At 32.6% G+C, this 24,691-nt stretch overlaps 1 protein-coding gene across 2 annotated transcripts in view; it reads right to left on the bottom strand.

Annotated features, from left to right (window-relative positions):
* The window catches only part of LOC114331260 (NACHT and WD repeat domain-containing protein 2), a 206,679-nt gene that overhangs the window by 151,168 nt on the left and 30,820 nt on the right, over positions 1-24,691 (bottom strand). The gene's annotated exons all lie outside the window — the stretch shown is intronic.

Here is a 24,691-nt window from a genome sequence, read left to right as displayed (position 1 = left end):
TTCATGAAAATTTGTACTCCAGTTGTCTAGGTAGGTTACACATTTTGTGTAAAAATATTTCACTTGTGCAGTGAGGTTTTGTGCACGACTACCGCACCATAAGCCTGATGTCTCATACACATAAAATGTTTTTAAAGATCATTCATAAACGCATTTACCAAACACTTGATATGGATATTGAAGAAACCCACTTTGGATTCCGTAGAGTCGTAGGTACCCGTGAAGCTCTGTTTGCATTCAACATACTAATCCAGAGATGCTTGGATGTGAACCAGGATATGTACGTCTGTTTCATAGATTACAACAAGGCTTTCGATAAAGTCCGCCACAAAGAGCTAATGGACGTCCTCAAAGCAAAACAATTACAATACAATGACCTTTGAATTATAACAAATCTATATTATAAACAGCAGGCACACATACGCATTAACGAACACACATCAGAAGAGTTCGAAATTAAAAGAGGAGTGCGATAGGGGCGTGTACTGTCACTACTACTATTCAGTGCATACTCTGAAGAAATTATGAAAAAAGCTCTGCAGGGAGGAACAGCAGGAATAAAGGTAAATGGAACGCCAATTAACAACACTAGATAGGTATGCAGACGATACTGTCATAATAGCGGACAACCTCCAAGACCTCCAAAACACAAGATAGTTGAGTATGGAGAAGAATATGAATTATCAGTAAACATCAAGAAAACTAAACACATTATGAGGATATCAAAAACCCAAAATAATGATAAAAGCCTGACAATTAAAGGTAAAACTTTAGAACAAGTTGAAAACCACAACTATCTTGGCACAATAATTAATCACACAAACGATTACTCCAAAGAAATCAAAGTTCGAATAGAGAGGACAAGAACAAACTTCAATAAAATGAGAAAGGTAGTTTGTGTAAGAGAACTGAAATAATTAAGACTTGAGAGTTAGGCTGGCAAGGTGTCATGTTTTCTCGACTCTGCTTTACCTGAAGATAGCATGAACCGAGCCTGTCACAAACAACGAAGTCATGAGAAGAGTCAACAAAAGAATGGAAATATTGGAAACCATCAAGACACAAAAGCTGCAATACCTGAAACAGTATACAAAGAAATTTGTTTAAAAGTACATATTAAAATATAAAAATATTCATTTTTTAGAAAAAATAAGTACATTTGCGTGTCCTTGGAAATTTTAAAGTACATTAGGACAATATTTAAAAATAAGTACTGTCCTACTTAAATAAGTACATATGGTCACCGTACATATACAATAAATCATTTAACAAGGATGAATGATGAATAACATATTTTTGATATATTGGACCTTGTGGATAGTGTTTAGAATGTTATTAAATAAAAAGCAAAATTGAAAACTTCAATTAACTTTTTATTGCGTCACATTATAAGTTTGGCGAATGATTCGTTGTAGGTAATTAAGTTATAGATATAAACATATTTATATTTCGGATGTCTCAAAATTAATTTAATATAACCTGTACAGAAATACATCAGTTAATATAAAATAGATTCTTTAAATATCAAAATTTAAATGAGGTTCTTGTGTCTTACGTATAACATGTTCACATTTGGTTTGGTTTACTTTAAAAAGCTTTCCTTGTGTATCTTGATTTTTATTATGGATAGACCAGAAAAAGACCAGACTTGTATCACGATATATCCAAATCATTAAAGCTTAAAACCATATTATAAAATGCTACATTGTGTGTTATAATTAATAAATTAACTACTCTCTCTCTCTCTCTCTCTCTCTCTCTCTCTCTCTCTCTTTCTCTCTCTCTCGCTCTCTATTTCTCGCCCTCTCTCTCTCTCTCGCTCTCTCTCTCTCTCTCTCTCTTTCTCTCTCTCTCTGTGTTCGAAATCCAATTCATTCATCTTATTAATACAATATCATTGAAAGTAACGGAGATGTTTTATCACTCGTAATTCAAAGGGACTACCATACCCACCAGATAAACTGTTAGACATCAAATTGTTATGTTATAAATATGTTATACACAGATAAAGTGTTACCTCCATACAAATCCATGCATTAACATCTTTTAAATATATCATACAGCAAACTGAAACTGTATGTGATATCACAGAAAGTAAAGATATTATTTCGTATTATTATTATGTTTTATTTTGTGAGAATACGGCTGTTCGGTTATTTCGAGAATACAACAAATGGCGCCTATACGTCAATATAGAGAAAACCAAATATACATGTGTAGGGATTCTTTAAAAACAATCGTAATAAAAGTCCGTTTGATGTTTAACAGTTTTAATTAATAAAATAGATAACTAAATTATTGATACTATTAAATTGACGAAATGTAAAAGTGTTTGTGTAATTGCTACTAAAACTTTACGAGTTCTCACAAAAGAAACTGTCTTTGAAATATTCTCGTTTATCTACTTAATATATGACCGGCTTGTCAATATTACGTCCTTATGATTATCCCAAATACAACCTCATAAGTTCGAATCTCAGGATCGACTGACTATACCACCCCAACGATAAAACAAATTCTCTTAAATACATGTAATCACTCTTTTCCGTTTTCCAATGAGAACCAACCCATTAAAATTGGTTCAAAGTATGTGCTGACCTTTTCCCAATAAACGAAAACTATTAAAATTAGTTAAGGGGGCTACTTATGTTTATCTTGCAACTCCGATTCCCGATCCCCAAGCTAATCCGCACATGTGATCTTATGCGTGAGACTCTTATTTCGTTTTCGGAATAATAATTAAGAAAAATTATATATACAGGGGAATTTAAAATATAAGGTAAAATATTTACAATTCTACACGTCTATAGGAGGAGAGAAAAATGAGTTACAACTAGAAGATGAAATGATTATTATCGAACCAAGCTCTGATTATGTGTACCTTGGAACAAGAATCCAACAAAGTGAAAGGACAGAATTCGAAATAGAGGAAATAATTATGAAAGGAAAGAAAGTAATAGGAGCTTTCAACTCACTACTTTGGTCAAAAACCATATCAAAAGAAAAGAAAACACAGTTAAATAATAGCATCTTTAAAAGCGTGGTAGTAATGTGAAACCTGACAACTGAATAAGGGAACAGAACAAAAGTTGCTCGCAGTGGTAATGGACTTCTGGCGAAGATTGGCTTGCGTCTCTAGAGTTTCACATATAATGAATGAACGAGTACGAGATATTATGAATAGGAAAATTAACATAATATAAGAAATCCAGGAAAAACAACTTTGTTGGTATGACCATGTTCAAACAATGGAAGAACATACGAGTGTCTGAGAGAGCTGTACGACCAGGAGATTGGACAGATCGACGCTGTTGGAAAATAGGAACCGAAAAGCACATGATGCTATTGTAGCGGTTTTTACTGTAATAACTTATAATTACAAAGAAACTAGCAGTTCGTATTTATATACACTTTATTTATATAACTGTACAGACGAATTTATATTTAAAGACTGACTACTCTTAAAAATTGACATGCTTATATTGTATTGAATATAAAAATAACAACCGTGTTCTTGAACGTTCCAGAAAAACGGAACCACCCATCACTAGTTAATCCGTGGCCTTGACTGTCGATCATTCACGAGAAATCGTTTCCTCACTTGTCCGGTGAGTCATTGTAACATATGTCTCCATACGTGGGTCGCTGTCGAGACGGAACCTGTTATTTGCGGTCGGTAATTTGTCACACTATGAACCGGTGTTATAGATAAGTATATATTATATCTTCTACTTTGTTTGTTATCAAACTAGGTATAATTTTTAAGTTTGTATCTATTTGTATGAGCTCTTTTAATTTATATAACATAGTATATACTGTAATGGGGGTATCCCGTAAAAAAAAGATATCTACTAAGAACCTTTTTTCCTCTTATCCTAGAAAGTATTCACAAGAGAGAAAAATAATTATTCTATTAAAATGGAAAACTATACTGAAATGGGAAACTCAGTCATAAGAAAGATAAAAAAATATTTGTGTTCCTTCCTTAGTAGGCCGAAACAACAGCAAAAATGTATCTATATAGTAAAAAACATTTGATAGGGGAGCCCAAGCGGGGGTTTTGTAGTTATTCGAGCGCGTCAGATTATTACATGGGGAGAAACCTTGTACCCTGAAAATGTACCTCTAATTATATTGTCTCTAAATGCAGGGAGTTCGTTATGGGGGGCCGAAAAAAATCTGTCCTTAAAAATACTCGAAAATCTCAGATTAAGATAAGGTAAGTTAAGTACATGCAAAACAGTGTATACTTCAAAAATCTGACGATTTGAGTGGGGTGTGAGGAAATGGGCGAGTCCCAAAGTTTCACAAGAAAAAAGCGAATATTTCGCGAAATGAATGACAGATCGAAAAACTAAAAAATACGTGCTTAATATTTTTCAAAAATCTATCGAATGATACCAAACACGACTTCCCACGGAGAGGGGTGGGGGGTAAATTTAAAATGTTAAATACGAATCCCGCGATATTTTGCGAAATGACAACAGATCGAAAAACTGAAAAATACAGTTCACCAAGAATAGCTGAAAGTCTGAAATTCTAACTGCCTGCGCGAACAATGAAGTGAGAACGCACTCGGAAGGAAAAAGATAGCCTGTACGCGCGGGTGAACTTTAAAATATAGGTACAATCGGAGACACAAATATAGAAACGTAAAGTTTGAATAGTTTCTAATAGGTCCCGTACACAATTATTATTACTGTCATTACTTTTCTTCAGTATATTAGTATTTTTTTTACAAAGTGAGATGTAATAAAATAGATCCAACAAAAACCGCTTGTGTTGCTATGGCATTATAAACCAAAAATTATATTTTTATATTGACTATTTATACTTTATATTAGCATTATATTGACCAAAAGGTTTCGGAGAAAAAGGGCGTAAGCAGTAGGGTAATAAAGTAGTAATAAAATCGTCTATTGCAATACTAAATAGAAATTAGATGTTCGGTCCCGGTGAAGCATAAATATGGTGTCTTTGTACCAGTACCTTTTGTTAAAAGAGATATTTATAACCTTTCTCGTATCCATTTTCATAACATTTGTCGTCATCGTTTTATTCAATCCACACAAACTTTTCACTAATTTAAAATCAAAACTGACATTTTTTTCAGCGACATATTGCTTCATAGAAGCCCATACTAACTCTATAGGATTCAAATCCGGATAATATCTTGGGTAACCGTAAAACTGAATGTCCTTTATCCTCGAGTATTTTGTCAATTTCATAGGTTTTAAACAGAGGTTTGTGTAATTTTATAATGTCGTATAATTCAAATTTCAACATGTCATCTGTAAAGGAAATATTTCGCGTTGTCAGCCACTGCTGCATTTCTGCTTTCCTGGAAGACATAGTTGGACATTTCTCAGTTTGTACTTTGTGATACGGTGCATTATCAATCACTAAAACGCTGTTCGGGGGCAAATTTGGTATCAGTTTATCCTGAAGCCACTTTTTGTAATTGTCGTAGTTCATTGTATCATGATAATCTCCTGTTTTTATAGTAGGTTTGTAGCGCAGATAAGCGTTTTTAACAAAACCACTTTCACCTCCAGCATGCACTATCACAAGCATCTGTCCTTTAGATACTGGTTTTTGTATGCCCTTGTTTGAACTATCAGACCAGCTCTTTTGGTAGGTATGAGATGAATGGACGTATGTTTCATCCATGTATATAATTGGGCGATTTGCGTTCCTATAACGTTTCATACTACGTAAGAAGTTCAGTCTAAGATGTTAAATATTGGGCTTTTCCATTAATAATTTTCTATTAGTTCTGGTTTTTCGCCAACGAAATCCCATCTTTCTAATTACTGTTCGTAGGCTTTCTATGGAACCTGAGTAGTTGTACTCCTCTGCAAATGTTCTGTGTATGCGTTTCACAGTTGGGACTTGTTTTTGTATTATACAAAAATCCATTATATATCGTCGAAGACGCCCTATATCAAAATCGTCCAAGCACGTTTTTGAAGCGCTTTTTTTTCTCTTTTTGTTTGGAGTTACAAATGAGGAATATTCGCCATCTTCAATTAATTGCATTTCCCGAGCAATTTTTTGAACGCTGCTTAAACTAACACATGTTGCCAATACCACACGTTCCTGCACTTTTTTCAAATCTCTACACGGTTCATTGTTTTTCGCTTCATTTATCATAAAATGAATCACGTTTGCTATCACTTCCCGTGTCTGATTATTTAAAACTTTTTCCTTCAGATTCGATTTAACCAAAATTTGCAAATTTTAAATTGATTCTCCTTTGCGGTTCGTACTTACAAAAAATGTTTCGCAGACTGTACCGACTTGTTCACGTTACAAACGGTAGATATTAAGTGAACGCTCAGTGCGAGATCCGTCGGATGACGAATGCGCATCATGGGCGTGGTTATTTTCAGACTTTCAGCTATTCTTGGTGAACTGTACACTTATTCAAGTAACTTTTATTCGAGACATTTTTTCGAATTATGGATAGATGGCGCTATAAAAAAGAAAGAATGTGTGTGTACTTTCTACGCACGTAAGAAGTTGTACTTCTATTATATAATTTCAACGAAATAAATATACTTAACAGTTACAATACCAAAAATTAACTATAATTACCAAAAATTAACCAAAACGTAACAATACCAAAAATGAAAAAAAAAGAGATATGAGTAGTCCGGGATTTGAACCCGCGATCTTTCGATCTCTGGTCCAATGCCCTACCAACCGAGCTATCAAGCCCCATGGTATTGACGTGTCGGATATAATTACGCATCACGGTGACAAATAGATCAAAATGAAGTATAAAAATAGATATTTTATTATCTTACGCCCGAGGAAGACAAATCCAAAGACACAAAAATTTTAATAAATAATACATTTACTAAGAACACTAATATATTCTTTTAATGACTTATTTGCGCTGATACATACATAATTTGAAAGAATAGCAACGAACTACATACTGTCTGTCTGCGCATGCGCCAGGGAATTATAAAATTTCACTCTCAATCGTAAAGAAGTATAACTTCAAAAACGATTGTTGGAAAGGGGAAATTAAATTACAAATGGAAAGTCCCCACTAAAATGAAAAACTTTACTGAACTTTTTTGGTTTTAGGACTACTCTTCACAACCCAATAGGTCCCCATAACGCTAGAGTGACTGCACATTTAGCATATTTTGCTCCCCTACCAACTGTATAATGTGTTGTGTATGTACCTATTATATTTATATTGTATAATGCAAACTAACGAGCGATCCACAATTATTGGGATCAAAGCTAGCCGTGCAAAAAATTACGTATGTCACGTCTTAATCTGAATTTATATCATTGGTTTATCAATTAATTTTGATTAACATTATAAAACATAAAAAATCAGTCAAAGCCTAACACAGAACTTTAATTAGAAATAAAAAGAATTAACAAAATTATAAGTAACAATAATAAATAAAGTCAAACAAACTACATAACCTAACTTTTCGTGTTAAGTTGACGTACACTGCAAAGTTGACGTAAACTAGAAAGTATATCTGAATTAAGAATAGACATGCACTGTATCTGTATAGCTATCTCTGTCGTTCAAAGCCACCTATGGTGACAATAATTTTGGATCACACGTTAGAATGTTGAATAACTGTAAAACCGCCACTAATAATATTTTATGGTTAATGTGGTATTTCCCAATAAAAAAATATTTTGGATGTCGTCATATAATATTTTGATGATCCCATTTATGTTGTGGTTTGAAATAAAATTGAAATATATTTTGGTATGTGTTGATTTTCTGTATACTTAGGTTTCATTTTTTTTTATGATGATTCATATCCAAACTTCCCAAGTTTTCGAAAATTTTCGTCTAAAAATATGTTGATCTTTTATAATTTTAAACCGTGGCATATAAATTTCATGTGAAAGATTTAGTGGTGTGAAATTGGTGACATATTATGAATTTATGAATATGAGATGGCCAAAATATTATTAGATGGCAGATGTGATTTTGAGAGACTTTTCGGTAATTATGAAACGAATTTTTTAATAAAATAATAAATTCTCGGTTTTTGAAAATACACTCGTCGCAAAAAGTGTCGCATAAATGTACCTATGAAGTCTATAAGTTTTGATTGGTAACTCATAAATCTTTTTGGACATGCCAGGGAAAGAAGCGTATGAATATTTAACAGTGGTTTATTCCAGTAAAATGAAAATTCAAAGACTAATAGGCAAAAAAAAACAATTAAAATAAATACTCAACGAAAATGAAAAATAAAAATCTGTAAAATAAGACATTTTAGGGACAAATTGAACATTTTAATATCAGGTATTAGCACCCATGGCTATCTTATCAGAGACCGTCTTCTTCTTCAGATGGAAATCCCCTAATGGATGTTAGCGATCACATTTTCTATTAATTCTCTGTTTCTTGCAATGTGTATCAGATATTGTATGCCGTTAATCCCTGCCCATTGCCTTATGTTTCGGAGCCAGGACATTTTCTTGCGCCCTATTCTTCTCTTGCCTTCAATTTTACTCTGGATTATAAGTTGAAGGAACTTTTATTTTTCGTTTCGCATGCTGTCACCCAAATACGCCGTTTTCTTTTCTTGATGAAAAGCTGGCGTTCTTGGTTGATTCTTTTAAGGATATCTACATTTGTGACTTTCGCCGTCCATGGTATCTTTAGGATACGGCGATAAAGCCACACTTCGAAGTCTTCTAATCTGTTTATATCCCTCGTTTTGGGTGTCCAACCCTCTATGCCATATAGCACCACCGACCACACGTAGCATTTGGTAAACCTTAGTCTCAGTTGAAGATCGAACTCTAAACAGGTCAGTACCTTTCTCAATTTTACAAAAGCTTGTCGAGCTTACTCAATGCGATATTTTACTTCCCTGTACGATGTCCAGTCTTCAAAAAGCCACGTTCCCAGATATTTAAATTTGATCACTCTTTCAATGGACTTAGTATTCAGTGTTATGGTCGAGCTTTCACATGCATCCAAGTTTCTGGAGCTGATCATGAATTTGGTCTTTTTGGTATTAATCTCTAATCCCTTTCGCTTACTGTATTCTCCGATTATAGTGACAAGTTGTTGAAGATCTGCTATGTTGTCACAAATTAAGATAGCATCATCAGCATATCGTATGTTGTTGATCAATACCCCGTTCACATTGATTCCCATCTCTGCACCTTCCAAAGACTCTTGAAATATGGCTTCCGAATAAATGTTAAATAAAAGAGGGGAAAGGGGAAAGCACACATCGCTGCCGAACACCCCTTCTTATATGTATGGGTTTGGATATAGAATTGTCTATTTTTAATTGGGCTGCCCGATACCAGTACAAGTTTTCAATGCATCTTATGTCTTTTTGATCTATATCAAGCTTCTTGAGGATCTGCATTAACTTTCTCGTAATCTAAACGCTTTCTCGTAATCTAAAAAGCACAGGAACACGTCCTTTCTCTGATCGTAACAATTTTGGACCAACACCTGTGTTGCTACTATTGCTTCTATTGTTCCTAAACCTTGCCTAAATCCAAACTGAGAATCACTGATATCCCATTCACATTTTTTGTATAATCTTTGATGTAGTATTTTTAAGAATATTTTTAAAGTGTGTCTCATCAGGCTAATGAGTCTGTGATAATCACATATTTTTGCATTGTCTTTTTTGGGTAGGGGAATAAATGTAGAGAGCATCCACTGTTGAGGGTAGCAACCAGTTTCATAAATAAAATTAAATCTTTTATGTAGTTCTGAAATTCCCCTTTTATCCAGTAGTTTGAGTATTTCTGAAGGGATTTCATCTGGTCCAGGTGCCTTATTGTTTTTTGAATATAATATTTCTATCTCCACTTTAGTGATTTAAGGGCCAGTTAGCTGGTCGTCTGGGTATTTCTTCATGAAAGAGCTCCTGGATATAGTTTTCCCATATATGAATTTTTTCTTTTTCTACTAGCACTATCTGGTTATCCTGATTAACTAAGGTAGTTGCTCTTTGTTTTATGTATATTCCAGCAGTCTCCTTAAGCCTTTTATGTAAATTCCGGTCATCGTGCTGTCGTTGTAAATGTTCTAGATCGATAAATTGTTACTTTAAGCGATTCATTCGTCTACATACGGTTAGAAACCGTATGTACTCCAAATCCAAATTTTACCATTCTTCCGTTAAAACGTTTCCCAGACGATATCGGCTCTTATGCGTATTTCTAGGTTGTTCCAAACATTCTTATTTGGGCTATAGGTCGCTACGGTCTCCAATTTATGAGAATTTTGTTCCGTTGGTCTTCTTTTTGTCTTATAGTGTGTCCGGAAAATCTCCATTTCAACTTTGCAACTTCTTGTCTAACATCCCTAACTTTGGTTTTATCTGTTATCCACTAGTTTCTCTTTTTATCCATTAGTCTTATGTGCAACATTTGCCTTTCCATTGCTCTTTGCGTTCTTATGATCTTGTCCATGTTTGCTTTCGTAAACGTCCACGTTTGAGAACCGTAAGTGAGAACAGGGAGTACGCATGATTGTATACCTTGGTCTTAAGATGTTGTTAATATCTTTTGTTTTTAAGGATGTAGCTTAGTTTTCTCGTCTTTTGATCTCTGCTGTTTGGTTTTCCTTGTTAAGTTTTATAATTTGACCCAGATATAATATAATCGTGAACTTGTTCTATTTCATCTTGTCCGATCCTTATTGTGATGTCCTCATCTGTATTTGTTATGATTTTGGTCTTACTATAATTCATATTAAGACCTATCTTTCCGGCTTCTATGTCCAGTTCTTTCATCATTTCAAACAATTCTTCTTTTTTATCAGTTATCAATACGATGTCATCGGCGTACCTTAGGCTGTTTTAACTGCCATTACCCCCTCTTTTTATCAAGGCAGTAGTAGTTCAGAAAACACTGAATTTTTGCTCATTTCCCTAGCCTATTTATTGTACATAGTTCAAGTTCATTACATCCGTTTATTAACACTAATGTTTAATAGACCAGTAAGGATCTGTTTTTAGGTGGATGTGAGAGGTGGCATTCAGATTTTTGCGGATAAAGTTAGGTGATAACTTCGTTAATAATAATTGGTTTATGCTCCTTTTCAAATATGCCCGGAAGATTAATAAAAAAAAAAAAATATTTAAAAATTTCAAAAAATTTCGTTTTTTTTTCTAATTTTTTTGCTTATAACTTAAAAACTATTCATTTTAGAATGAAGTAATGTAGGAATAAAACAAAGATAATTAAATTTTCTATCAGATGCGATTGGTAAAAAATGTCTTAATTTATCACCCTTGCTTCAAAATAGCAATAAATATAAAATAAGGGGGCAAAACAAGCCTGTCCTTATTCAATGATTTTCCATCACTTAGGTTACACTTGGAACCTTCCTAATTCGCTAAGAAAATTTTTGTAATGTGCTAAAACCGTACACCAAATTTCATTAAAATTGACTTACTAGATTTTGCATAATAATTTTGCAATCTAAACTTTTTTTAAAAAATTAAATTTTTTTAAAATCTTGCTAAACAAAAACTAGAACATACAAAGATTTGTCAATTTTTTTACATATAAATAAGTACTGCACCTATCTAATGCACTTTACAGAATTGAAATCGGATTATTTAAGCAGCCTCAGCCTATAAACAAATTAGTGCTGTGGCCAGGAGGGGGTGCTACGGGCTCCTTTATTTAGATGGACTTACCCAAGTTTTTTTATGTATTTTGACCCGTAGAACACGAATTTTTTGGACAACAGTTGATCCGGATGTCGATAAGATTGTTATAAACAAAGAACTTGAGGAATTACATAAAATAGATTTTTCGCAAAATAAAACATTTTTTTGTATTTCTTGGGTAATTCTAAGCAAAAAATGTTCTTACCAGTTTTTTCGTAGGATGCATAGTTTTCGAGATAAACGCGGTGGAACTTTCAAAAAATCGAGAAATTGCAATTTTTGAACGCGAATAACGTTTGATTAAAAAATAAAATAGCAATTCTGCTGACAGCATTTGAAAGTTGCAAGTCAAATTATACCGGTTTGAATTATTTGCATTGCTAAACATTAAATTTTTTATTATTAAACAAAGCCATTTGTTTATAAGCCAAAAAAATTAAAGGGCCCCTTAAATAATCCGATTTTAATTCTGTAAAGTGTATTAGATAGGTAGAGCACCTCTTGATATGTAAAAAAATTAGCCAACTTCTAAATGGTCTACTTTTTGTTCAGAAAGATTTTTAAAAATTTTAACTTTTTTAAAAACATTTAGATTGCAAATTTATTATGCAAAATTTATTAGGTCGATTTTAACGAAATTTGGTACACGATTTAAGTATGTTACAAAGAATTTCCTAAGTGAATTACTAAGGTTCTAAGTGCCACCAAAGTGGTTAAAAAATATTGAATAACAACAGACTTATTTTGCCCCCTTATTTTGTATTTATTGCTAGATTGCAGAAAAGCCAATACCTTAAGACATTTTTTGCCAGTCGTATATCATACAAAATTCAATTATCTTTATTTTATTTCTTTACGACTTTGTTCCAAAACGAATCGTTTTAAAGTTATAAGCAAAGAAAGCAGAAAAAAATCGATGTTCTTCGAAATTTTTAAATATTTTAATTTTTTTATTAATGTTCCGGGCATATTTGAGAAGGAGCATAAGTCAATTATTATTACTGAAGGTGTAACCTAACTTTATCTGTAAAAATCCGAATGCCACCTCTTACATCCAAAAATAGACGTTTTTTCGCAAATCCTTACTGGTCTATTTAATAGCATTAATTAGTACAGTCTGAAAACACCTGACATGAGAAAAACTGACCTACTCCAAGCGATAAATTAGTTTTTGTCTTAATTACCCCATAACCAGAAAAGAAAACATATAAAAGATTATCCCAACATCCAACATCTGCACTGTTTGCCTATTAAAACCTCGTAAAAGTCGGAAATGATATACAGTGAGTTAGAATTTATATTGGATCATTTACATTATCTATTTATTTATGCATAATAATTTTGCTAAATTATTTGAAGTAAAAACAAAAAATAAAATAAAATTGATAGATTAAAATTTTTATTGTGTCTGGGATTGATGCCTCTGAGCCTTCTTTTGCAGTTTTGCAATTTTGGAGTGTTTTGCAATTTTGCAATATTAGAGTGTTTTTTTATGACACTGTTTTAATGACTGATTCGAACCATAGTCTCCAGATACTGTTAAATAGGGTTACTGATAGTTGTGACAAAATGGGGATGAAGATCAATACTACGAAAACCAAAGTTATGAAAAATCAAGGAACAAAATTCCCTCATCTTCTTTAGCATCAGCATCCGTTTATGGCTTGCAAATTTTAGAAGCCTTGGAGGTCTACCAGAGAAGGTTCTTATGTAGGCCAGGGTAATAAGACAAAAATATACCCTGTTCGTGACACTTCAGTAGCCAGGGTACTGAAGCGATTTCCTGTGTAGGATCTGGCGGCCATTTTTATTTATAAACAATTAACTGTCAAAAAATGGCATTTTTCCCTTTTTTTTTTCAAATCAATGGGAAACAGTGAGATTTATGATTTTTTTAGTACAAATATCTTTGAGATTATGGAAAAAGCTTTAAAATGACATATTACAAAGTTTGATATACTCATTTATTATTAATATAATTGCGAAAAAAGGTCCGAATTGCAAAAAAAAAATATTTTCGCAATAACTGTTGTAAAAACTAGTGTACAGGTTTGAAATTTTTGTCAAATGAGGGTTCTATGGTGCTTAATATGTGATAAAAATTTCAAAGCGATTCATTCAATTGTTTAAATTTTATTTGAATTATTTATCTCAGAGAGCATTTTTTTGCAATAAGATAAGTCAGAAAAAAATGACGTTAGAACCATTCCACAAGTGTCAAATGGAAGAGCATAGCTATATTTTCCACTTGGTTTAAAGAAAGCGAATAAAAAAATGCATTTATTAGCAATAAATAATTATGCAAAAGTATCCTAAATCTTTCCTTATAAAGTTTTTGAATAACTTTTTTCAAAAAAATTAACTTTTTTACCCTGTTTTAAGTGCACAACTACCAAGTAATGTTATTTATATCATAATTGATAAAAAATTGTAATAAATATATATAATTTCTTATATAACAAAATAAAAAGTTTATAAGGAAAGATTTACGATACTTTTGCATAATTATTTATTATTAATAAATGTATTTTTTATTCGCTTTTTTTAACCAAGTTGAAAACATAGCTCATGCTCTTTCATTTGACACCTGTGGAGTGGTTCTAACGTCATTTTTTTCTGACTTATGTTATTGCAAAAAAAAATGCTCTCTGGGATAAACAATTTGAATAACATTTAAACAATTACATGAATCGCCTTGAAACTTTTATCACATATTAAGCACCAAAGAACCCTTATATGACAAAAATTTCAAAACTGTACACTAATTTTTACAAAACATATTGCGAAATTATTTTTTTTTGCCATTTCGACCTTTTTTCGCAATTATATTAACAATAAATGAGTATATCAAACTTTGTAATACGTCATTTTAAAGCTTTTTCCATAATCTCAAAGATATTTGTACTAAAAAAACCATAAGTTTCACTGTTTTCCATTGATTTGAAAAAAAAAGGGAAACATGCCATTTTTTGACACTTAATTGTTTATAAATAAAAATGGGCGCCAGATCCTACGCAGGGAATAGTTACAATTTGTTCTTATATGTATTACCTGTCGAAAAAACGCCTCAGTACCCTGGCTGCTCGAGTGTCATGGAAAAAACCTTATTACCCTGGACTAATTGTTTTCAGTCTGTTGGAATGTAGAGTAATATTTTTGGTGTGTGCTATTAGATTGAAAACTTAGTCTTCTGTTTTTTTTTTGTCTTTTTACCTTCCTGTCTTGTAGTGAGAAACCTTCCACACGGAATCAGGGACGTCATTAGAGCCAGGGGTGCTAATGTTAAACTACTTAAATATTATTAAATAAATAAATCTAGTATTAGTAGTATTTTTACAGCTGAGATTATAGCCATCGAAAAAGCTCTAGAATGGATCAAAGAGAATAATATTGAAAAAGCTGTGATAATAACAGACTCCAGATCTGCAATATATGCAATTGAAAATACTGATTTTAGTTCATACAAATCAAAAGTTTTATGTAATATAAAAAATAATTTGTCTAAAGTGGAAGTAGTATTTATATGGGCAAAAGGGCATGCCGGTATACTGGGTAATGAGAAAGTGGATGAGTTGGCCAAAGATGCAATAAAAAAAGGTGAGATACTAACTCACATCTTATCGACAGATGCAATAAATGACGTCAAAGTTAGAATAAATAAAATATGGAAAAAAGAATGGAAAAATATTACAAGCATGTCAAAAAATTTATATTTTTCTTTACATCAAGAACTTCCTCCGCCACCTGAATACATATTTAAACATAACCTGCCAAAGCAAGATATTTCTACTATCGTCAGATTAAAAACTCGACACGGGAAATATGAGGCACATCTGCACAAATTAGGAATAATTAATTCATCAGTATGTTTTTGTGATAATGTTTCGATTAGAGATTTAAACCATATTTTCTTGGAATGCAAAATTAACGAGAGATATATAAATCAATTATATTACAATTTACGACAAACACAAGTTCATTTTCCAATTAGTATAGAATATCTACTAAGTTGTCATAAAATGGAAATATTTAAATTACTCATAAACTACGTGAAAGAAACAAATATAATCATTTAAGTGAAATACGTATAAATATAACAAAACTAATAAATTGAGGTAAAAATAAAATAAAAATCTGTGGCTAACGGACTCGAATCCAAGCCATTTTTTCACACACACACACACACACACACACACACACACACATACTTAAATATTACATTTGTTTTTGAAATTCCTTATTTCATAGATTTGTATTTTTCATTTTTCTTGTATAATTGATATTTTAATATTTTTGGCTTGTTAGTCTTTAATTTTTCATTTCACTGGAATAAACCACTATTAAATATTCTTACCTTTGATTCCCTGGCATTTCAAAAAAAAACTAATAATAATCAAAACTAGGAGACATTAACCCTGGAAGATCACACCTATTTTTTTATATAAACCGCACACATGGGTATCAGATACCCAATGATTTTTTGTGAAAAATTAAATAAAAAAGTAAATATTTTATGATTTTCAGAGACTCTTTAATCACTATTGAATACATAAAAATAATTAAATCAATCATTTTATTTTCTCTCTCTTAATTGTAGTAACGCAAAAGAAAAAAATATTAAAAATACCTAAAAATAATTAACAAACATTTTCTAAAAAACCGGAAACATAATTCAAAATATTTTGATTTATTTTAACAACAAAATGGTCTTTCTAACTAAAATATAACACCTTTTAGTACTCATATTCTTTCTTAGCCAGGTATTTCAGTTTCACTCATTTTAGTGACTACATTCATAAGGCAGTGTGGCTCTATGCTCCATGCATTATGCTTTATAGCCAGCCGAGCATGCACTCTTTGCTTTTCCATCTTTGCCTTTGCAGAAATAACACCTAGTTTGCTTTACTAAATTTGTGGGATGTTGTGTTGTTAGGTCATGTTGTTAACTTGAACGCACACTTGATCGCAAACCTCACACATGGGTGCTACATACCCTAGCCTGTATTCAATAAATTTTCGTGATTGGAAATATTGCTCAAATGAGACTGCAACTACACACCCGTCCTTGGCAGACTAGAGACTGAATTCATAGATAAGGTATATATACTGAATTTACATAAAGCAGCATTACCATTGAAATGCAGGTGCGCAAGCTACATGCAGTTAAGTGTCGCGATGGGTATCTCACACCCAAGTGTGAGCTTCCAGGGTTAATCAAACTTCTACACTTAATACATTTATGCCATACTTTTTGCTATGTGTGTTTTTTTGTTTGTTTTTGTTGAGATTTTGTTTTTGTTGAATTATCATAAATTTATTGTTCGGCCCAGTCAGAATCTGTAGAAAAGATCTGAAATTGATTGTGTGATCCACACGTGTGTCTTACCTGGTATCAGCGGATATGGTTAAAACCAAATTTTCCTCTCAATACGTTGCGGTAGTTATCAGTAGTTTTTGTTCTTTATATGAATTATAAATTATAAGTAAACGATTCATGTTAAAGATTCAGTGTATATATTGCCAACAACTGATTCGTTTGTATAATGTTTTTGAAACATAAGGGTTTTGTATTTTTGACACAAATGACTTTAGTGCTTTTGGTGTACAGTGACAAGTTGCAGCCCTATGAGGTGTACTACTCTAATCGAGATTTTTCCATTTTCCAACTCTATCCCGACGATAAAAGTGCGGTTTCAAATAATAAATATACTCTGAACTGTGCAAAGAATTCTTTGGAGTGCATTTTGTTGGTAAGGGGCGACAATGTCTTTCTCAGGCATAACTTTAGTTACGAATATAAAATTAGTAAATTTACGGACACTACGGGAACATTTAATCAAACAACTGCAATCATAGATTTTAACAACAAGGTACATTTGACTAACGTCATCCTTCCAAACGTTACTGATAAATACTACTATAATGTTGAAACTGATTCTTTAACGGTATGGCCTTCTGAACCACCTAATATATATTTGTCTTATCACGGTCTTGTCAGTGAAACTGTAGACAGCCACCAAAAGGCAACTTATATCCGATTTAGTGCCTGCAATAATGCCTACAATCTAAAAATTTTAGACGAATTTGGACAAAATATATTCAAAACTGACCAAGAACGAATTTATGTTCGTAAAATAGTGAATTTAGACAAATTAGACGAATTTTTACAACTTGTATCCAACACTTCCCAAGAACGAATCTATGCTGTTAAAGAAATAACGAATCCGAATAAGACATTTATTAATTGTTTCTGGACTGATAGAATCAAAGATGTTACAGCAAAATTAGTTACCACAACACCAAAGACAACCACTACAACACGAGCGGCCATCACTGCAACCACTCAAAGAATAACTTCCCGTGGAAAAAACAGAGTGATTCCAAATCAAGCGATTCCAAATCAAGCGATTCCAAATCAAGATAGGGGAAAGTCGCTTATGGTGGCATACCTAATTTTAACTCAACTTTTTATGTTTATTTAAAATTTTAGAGGCATTTTTGTAATTCCAAGTGATTTCAACTTACGCTTAAGGGGAAAGGAACAAAATGCAAAATTTTGACGCCAGTCAAAATTTTCAATCTATTTTAAATGTAATCATTTTTTTTTCGAATCCTGAGAAATCTAATATGCATTTTTGATAAATTTAAACGCAGAATGAAAGATTGCTTTATTACCGAGGGCCGAAAGTCCCTTAGAATGAAAAAAAGTTTCTTTTGAATGAGATATTTGAAATTAAAATCACACTAAATTTTCTCTTAGCTTTTACCCCTGTAACTTATTAAAATAAATATTATAGAACTCTTCAGCTACTTTCGGCTCTCGGTAATAACGTTATCTTTCATTCTGCGTTTAAATTTTTCAAAAATAATTATTAGTTTTCTCAGGATTCGAAAAAATGAATCTTATTTAAATAGCATTGAAGCCGAAAGTTCGTGCCCATACCCTTAAGTTTTGTACAATAGTTCATTTACTCACGGATTTTGCTCCGGATTTTAAAGAACTGCTTGGATGGACATGAAATTTGGTATACACATAGCTAACATGTCAAAAAAGTTATATTGTGCCGATGTGTGCTTTTGCCCTAGGAGTGAGGTTTACACCTTCTCGGGGGTGAAAATTTATATTTTCAAAATAAGTCCGGAAATAGATAAACTGACTAATTCTAAGCAACTTTTATTCTATAGAGTTTTTCCACTAAGTCATTATTTCTTGAGTTATTTGCGGGGGAATATGTTCATTTTTCAACAAAAAAAAATATTCTTAGATAAACAAAAACAAAAAAAAATATTCTGCAACTCATAAAAAATTAAAAAAAAAGGGTGTACGTATGAAGTCTGTAGACCAAGTTGATGAATAGTTGTAGATAATTAAACGAAGGATCTTATCCGTCAAATTCCAAATTGAATATTTCAACGTGAAATAACCAAAAAATGAAGCACTTTTCGGGGAAAGCTCATCACAACTATTTTAAACGCATTTAAAAAAAGGTTTAATTTTGTTTTATAAATATGTTTCTAGTATCTAAAGTAAGCAAGTTACGCTCAAAATAAAGTTTGTTCCTTTTTTTTTTTGGTAGAAAAAAATCGTGAAAATCACCCCCTAATTAGCATCCCGACTGAATTTAATTGTTACCACTTTATTTACATGATCTGTTTCATCGGTTTATTTTTGAAAAAAAAAAAAATGGTTTTAAACTAGTTTTTTTTTCATTTTGAAGAAAAGTTCTTTGTTTCAAAATAACTTAAAAATTATTAATAGTGATGCATAAACTCTCAAAGCGTAAAAATGTAGGTTTTGCTTTTCTGAGTATTTTGGATTTTTTGTTTTTGTGTAAGACAAAAATTGGTTAAGATATCGCTATTCAAAATTTTCATATACTCGTGATTAGTGACTCGTTCAAGCCTCTTTAACTACAGCCCTTTTAATATTAAGCACTTTCAACCGATAAAACTTAGAGATCATATATAAACAATACATAAGCAAAGGATTTGTGAAGCGGTAACAATTAATTTCAATTGGGATGCTAATTAGACGGTGATTTTCATGATCTTTCTTTTACCAAAAAACGGACCATCTTTATTTGGAGCGTAACTTGTTTACTTTTGATGCTAGAAACTTTTTTAAAAAAGTTTTTAAAAATCAACCTTTTTTTAAACTCTTTAAAATAGTTGTGAAAAGTTTTCCCCGAAAAGTGCTTCATTTTTTATTTATTTCCCGTTGAAATATTCGATTTAGAATTTTACAAATAAGAAATTCAACTCTGCTTCTACTGTGTCTACAAACTTTATGCATACACCATTTTTTTCACCATTTAAGTTATATTTTTGTTAAGTACCTATATTTTTTTTCGATAAATACTTACTTTTGAGTTATTTGCGAAACACCGTCTAAAAACTTCGTTTTTTCTTTTGAAAAATGAACATATCTGCTCGCAAATAACTCGAAAAATATTGACTTCTTAGTGAAAAAACTGTAAACAAAAGTTGCCTACAATCAGTCAGTTTATCCATTTCCGGATTTACTCTGAACGTATGTACCTATATTTTGTCACCCCCGAAAAGGGGTGAAAGTCACCCCAGTGCAAAAGAACACATCGGCACAATATCACTTTTTTCTTTGATATGTTAGCTATGTGTATGCCAAATTTCATCTTAATCCAAGCGGTTCTTCCAAATTCGGAGGTTTTGCAATATTTTACCGTGAGTGAATGGACTACAATATAATATAATATGTACTGATTTTGAACTTTGTTGGCACGCTTTTATTTTTTTTATTAGCAAGTATGCCATGATAGGTAACACACGTTTCCTATGATGGCACAGCATTTATTTTAAAATAAAAGAAAATAATTTTGTATGCTTTAATAATAAAAATAACAACAAAAAATAAAAAATAAATGCGTAATATTCTACTAACTTAACTAAAAGATTATTAAATAAATAATATTGTTTATAAACACAATTCGCATATAAACTGTTTTACTTCTTTTCCAATATCCGCACATTTTGAATGGCACCATCTTCTTCTGTAAGTTCCATCTTCTATCGAAGGTTGGAAATCATCATAGCAATGCGGACCCTGTTGACTGCCGCTCTAAATAGCTCTGCACTACTGCATTCGAACCATTCCCGTAAGTTCTTAAGCCAGGATGTTCTTCGTCTTCCCACATTTCGCTTTCCTCGGATTTTGCCTTGCATAACAAGTTGTAATAATGAGTATTTTTGCCCTCTCATCACATGTCCCAAGTACTCAAGTTTTCGTCTTTTGATAGTTAGTATTATTTCCGGTTGATTTCCTATCCTTCTAGTTACTTCCACGTTCGACATTCTTTGAATCCATGATATTCGTAGGATTCTTCTGTAACACCAAAATTCAAAGGCGGCCAACTTATTCAAATGGGCTTGTTTCAACGTCCACGCTTCCAAGCCGTAAAGAAGAGTAGAGAACACGTAACATCGAAGCATCCTTAGACGTAGTTCTAACCTTATATCCCGACAACAAAGAAACTTTTTAAGTTTAATGAATGATGCACGTGCTATTTCAATACGTGTCTTAATTTCTTTGGTTTGGTCTACATTTGATGTTATCCATGTTCCTAAGTATTTGTAGTTATCCACACTCTCAATCACAGTATCTTCAATAGTTAATTGGATGTTTACTTGTGCTGATTTAGTTATGATCATGCATTTAGTTTTCTTTAAATTCATCTTCAGTCCGTACTCATGACAGCGTTCATTAAGGCGTTGCATAACGTTCTGTAAATCATTGTTGTTATCTGTTATTATTACTGTATCGTCTGCAAAACGTAAGTTGTTTAAAACTTCTCCATTGATAGATATACCTTCTATTGAATTTGAGAGCGCTTCTTGAAATACCGCTTCACTGTAGACATTGAAAGTAGTGGAGACAGCACGCAACCCTGACGGACTCCTCTCTGTATTTTGATATCTTGGGTGTCCTGTTTGTCAACTCTTATAGTCCTGTCGCCAAGGGGGGTACAACGGCCTCCTTAATTCAGATGGACTTACCCAAGTTTTTTTTTTATATATTTTGACCCGTAGAATACGAATTTTTTGGGTAACAGTTGATCCGGATGTCGATAAGAATGTTATAGACAAAGAACTTGAGGAATTACATAACAGCGATTTCTCGCAAAACAAAACATCTTCTTGTATTTTTTGGGTCATTTTAAGCAAAAAATATTCCTACAAGTTTTTTCGTAGAATGCATAGTTTTCGAGATAACCGCGGTTGAACTTTCAAAAAATCGAAAAATTGCAACTTTTGAACCCGAATAACTTTTGATTAAAAAATAAAGTAGCAATTCTGCTTACCGCATTTGAAAGTTTAAGTCAAATTATATCGGTTTTGATTATTTGTATTGCTAAAAATTAATTTTTTTATTGTTAAAAAAAGCTATAAACACATAGTGTTTCCCGTGCCTAATACATGCGTTTTAACGCTTGCTACGTAGAAATTGCCTCGCTTGCACTTGTAGCTACTCTACCTACTCGTTCGATTTTAAATGAGAAATCATTGAAAACGAAAACATCACTCACGCACTAGGTGTTTATAGCTTTGTTTAACAATAATATAATAAATTTTTGGCAATGCAAATAATCAAAACCGATATAATTTGACTTAAACTTTCAAATGCGGTAAGCAGAATTGCTACTTTATTTGTTAATCAAAAGTTATTCGGGTTCAAAAATTGCAATTTTTCGATTTTTTGAAAGTTCAACCGCGGCTATCTCGAAAACTATGCATTCTACGAAAATACTTTTAGGAATATTTTTTGCTTAAAATGACCCAAAAAATACAAAAAGATGTTTTGTTTTGCGAGAAATCGCTGTTATGTAATTCCTCAAGTTCTTTGTCTATAACAATCTTATCGACATCCGGATCAACTGTTACCCAAAAAATTCGTATTCTGCGGGTCGAAATATATAAAAAAAACTTGGGTAAGTCCATCTGAATTAAGGAGGCCGTTGCACCACCCCTGGCGACAGGACTATTACCTTGGCAGTTTGATTCCAATATATATTAGATATAATTTTCATGTCACGACTGTCAATATTTTTGCTTTTTAATATATCTACAAGCTTTTTATGTTGAACTTTATCAAATGCCTTTTCAAAGTCTACAAAACATAAGTACATATCCTGATTCATGTCCATGCATCTCTGGGCCAGCACATTCAAGCCGAACAAAGCATCTCGCGTGCTCATACCATTTCTAAAGCCAAATTGTGTGTCACTGATTTCATATTCGAGAGTTTTAACAATTCTACTGTGTATTATTTTCAAAAATGTTTTAAGTGTGTGACTCATTAAAGATATTGTTCTGTGATCCGAGCAGGTTGTTGCACTTGACTTTTTGGGAATTGCTACAAAGGTCGATTGCAGCCATTGTTTGGGGATTGTGGCAGTCTGATATATTAGATTAAAGAGTTCAACCATTACATCAATACCATCTTCATCAATCAGTTTTAATAATTCGATGGGCACATCATCTGGTCCAGTAGCTTTACCCTCTTTCGTGTTTTTGATGGCATAGATGACTTCGTCTCTTAATATTGGTGGTCCAGTATCCTCTGTGATTTCTAATGACAGTTCTGCTCTTTAATCATTAAAGAGTTGTTGGATGTAATTGGTCCATTGACACAATCTCTCCTTCACGTCAGTAATAATATCCCCTTTATCATTTTTAAGGGTATTCGTTCTTGTGCTTTTTCTAGAACCTGTCATTTCTTTGATTTTTTTGTGTAAATTAAAGCTGTCATACTTTTTATCCAGGTCTTCTATATCTTTGCATCTGTCGGAGAGCCACCTCTCTTTTGCCTCTCGAATTTTCTTTTTGATGTTTCTCTGAATTTCTTTGTATTTATTCGGGTCTTTTGTTTTATGTTTTCTTCGTTCTTCCATAAGTTCAAGAATTTCTACTGTCATCCAAGATTTTGTTTTTTCTCCAAGTGGTTTGAGGGTTTCTTTTCCAACTGATACTAAGGCTTGTTGAATTTTTCCCCATTTTTGGTCAACAGTCAGAGTTTCCGCTCTATCTTCTTTGACTTTCCTTAAGTTCTCGTTGGCACCATGAATGGCATGTATGACACCGAATCCGTGTTTTCTTTTGTTTTAGATTGGGAGTGCAGTTCATTACAATACAAATAACATCAGAGTTGTCATCTTTAAAATCATTTCAGAATTTCGCTTCTTCTTCTTCTTCGTCACTGCTTTATTTTTCACTAAAACTTTCTTCTTGCACTGCAAGAATCACTACGTTTCCAGTAGTCCCATATCCTCTTCTGATGAGGGCGAAAGACCTCCGCAACCGGTATAGACTTTTCCTGCACTCTCCGACTTAACCAGAGTATTATGCAGCTGCTGCATTTTCGTGTTGCAAAGAAATGGAAAATGTTTATACATTTTTAATTCATTTACTCTTTTGTAAGAGTATTAAGAAATCTTTCTTGTTGGAACTTTTACCACGCTGAGCTGATGAGTTGTGAATTATTTAAAATTCTCTCATCTTAATTTCCTCGGCATCCTGTTTGATTTATAAATTTTGAAAATCTCAGGTGGTGTAACCAAAGAAAATATTCCTCCTGTTGTCAATCTGGTGGTATGGGAACGATATTTATTGTCGTTTTCTGTGCTACTTCGATTGATAACTTACTTTGTTTTTCGGTAGGTGGCTCTAGTTCATCCGTGACATTTCTTTCTTTGCAATTCGGAAGGGCCCAAAGTATGATACCTGGGGAAATCGGAGAGAAGAGGATATGGGACTACTGATGAGGGGGAAAAGACCTCCGAAACCGGTACAGACTCTTCCTGCACTCTATGATTTTACCAGAGTATTATGCAGCTGCTGCATTTTCTTGTTGCAAAGAAATGGAAAATGTTTATACATTTTGAAAATTAAGAAATTTGCAAGCGCAGTTCTACAGGGAGGAAGAAATACAATGTTATGCAGAAATCCGGAACATGTGCATCTTTTATATCAAAATGGTTTACTTAGAAAGCCCTGTTGCTTATTCGGAA

Source organism: Diabrotica virgifera, chromosome 6, assembly GCF_917563875.1.
Source record: "Diabrotica virgifera virgifera chromosome 6, PGI_DIABVI_V3a".
Classification (NCBI taxonomy): Eukaryota; Metazoa; Arthropoda; class Insecta; order Coleoptera; family Chrysomelidae; genus Diabrotica; species Diabrotica virgifera.
Note: the sequence above shows the minus strand (reverse complement) of the source record. Positions and strands in the feature narration are given on the sequence as shown.